The 1,170-nt window shown below is 40.7% G+C and overlaps 1 protein-coding gene across 1 annotated transcript in view; it reads right to left on the minus strand.

Annotated features, from left to right (window-relative positions):
- The window catches only part of ACAA2 (acetyl-CoA acyltransferase 2), a 35,983-nt gene that overhangs the window by 12,603 nt on the left and 22,210 nt on the right, over positions 1-1,170 (minus strand). The gene's annotated exons all lie outside the window — the stretch shown is intronic.

A 1,170-nucleotide genomic window follows, 5' to 3' on the forward strand; every position in this document is an offset into this window, starting at 1 on the left:
TAAGTGACTTGCCCAGGGTCACACAGCTAATAAATGTCTGAGGCTGGATTTGAACTCAGTTTTCCTGGCTCCAGCTCTAGTGCTCCATCTACTGTGCCACCTAGCTGCCCCCTATATCCGTTTACATATTGTTATTTTCCTGAGATGAAGACAGGAAACATTTCCACTGAGGGTTAGCTCAGTGTCAGGCTTACTAATTACATATGTTCTATCTGCTTGCTGTCCAGGTTTCCAGTTCGTGTTCCTAATTCAGCTATTTATTTTCTAAATAAGCTTGGTTCCAAGTTAAAATACTTCTGTGTTGTTGCTTTCCCACCTGACACCCACGGAGACAAACACTCTCTGGCCTACATACCTCTCTCAAAGGGGTAGTGGAAAGAACGACTGATTTGGAGCCATGGGTCCGAATCCTAACTCTGCCACCTATGTAACCTTGAGGAAGGCATTTCATCTCTTTGGGCCTCTGTTTTTTCTCATCTAATAAAATGAGGCCAGTTGGACAATATGACCTCTGAAGACCCTTCCAATTCTAAGTCTACAGTGCCGTGATTTGTGTATCTTTTTTAAAAAATCATGAACCAATAATGCCACTACTAGGTCTGTTTCCAAAGATGACTAGGGAAAGAGGAAAAGAACCTATGTGTTCTGGGGGCAGCAAGGTGGCTCAGTGGATAGAGCTTCGGCCTTGAAGTCAGGAGGACCTGAGTTCAAATTCGGTCTCAGACACACAACACACAACACATATTAGCTGTGTGACCCTGGGCAAGTCACTTAACCCCAACTGCCTGGCAAAAAGCAAAACAAAAAAACAACAAAAAAAAGAACTTATGTGTTCTAAAATATTTACAGTAGCTCTCTTTGTGGGAGCAAAGAACTGGAAATTTATAGACAGGCTTGTCAGTTGGGGAATGGATGAACAAATCATGCTATATGATTGTGATGGAATACTATTGTGCTATAAGAAATGATGAGCTGATGATCTCAGAAATACATGGAAAGACTTGCATGAAATAATGAAGAGTGAAATGAACAAAATCACTGTATACAGTAACAGCAATATTGTTTTAAGAACACTTTGAGTGACCAAGTCATTTTGACTATTATAAATACCCAGCTTAATTACAAAGCACATATGAAGGAAGATGCTATCTGCATCCAGAGAAAGAACTG

Source organism: Vombatus ursinus, unplaced genomic scaffold, assembly GCF_900497805.2.
Source record: "Vombatus ursinus unplaced genomic scaffold, bare-nosed wombat genome assembly UNPS02014791.1, whole genome shotgun sequence".
Lineage (NCBI taxonomy): Eukaryota > Metazoa > Chordata > Mammalia > Diprotodontia > Vombatidae > Vombatus > Vombatus ursinus.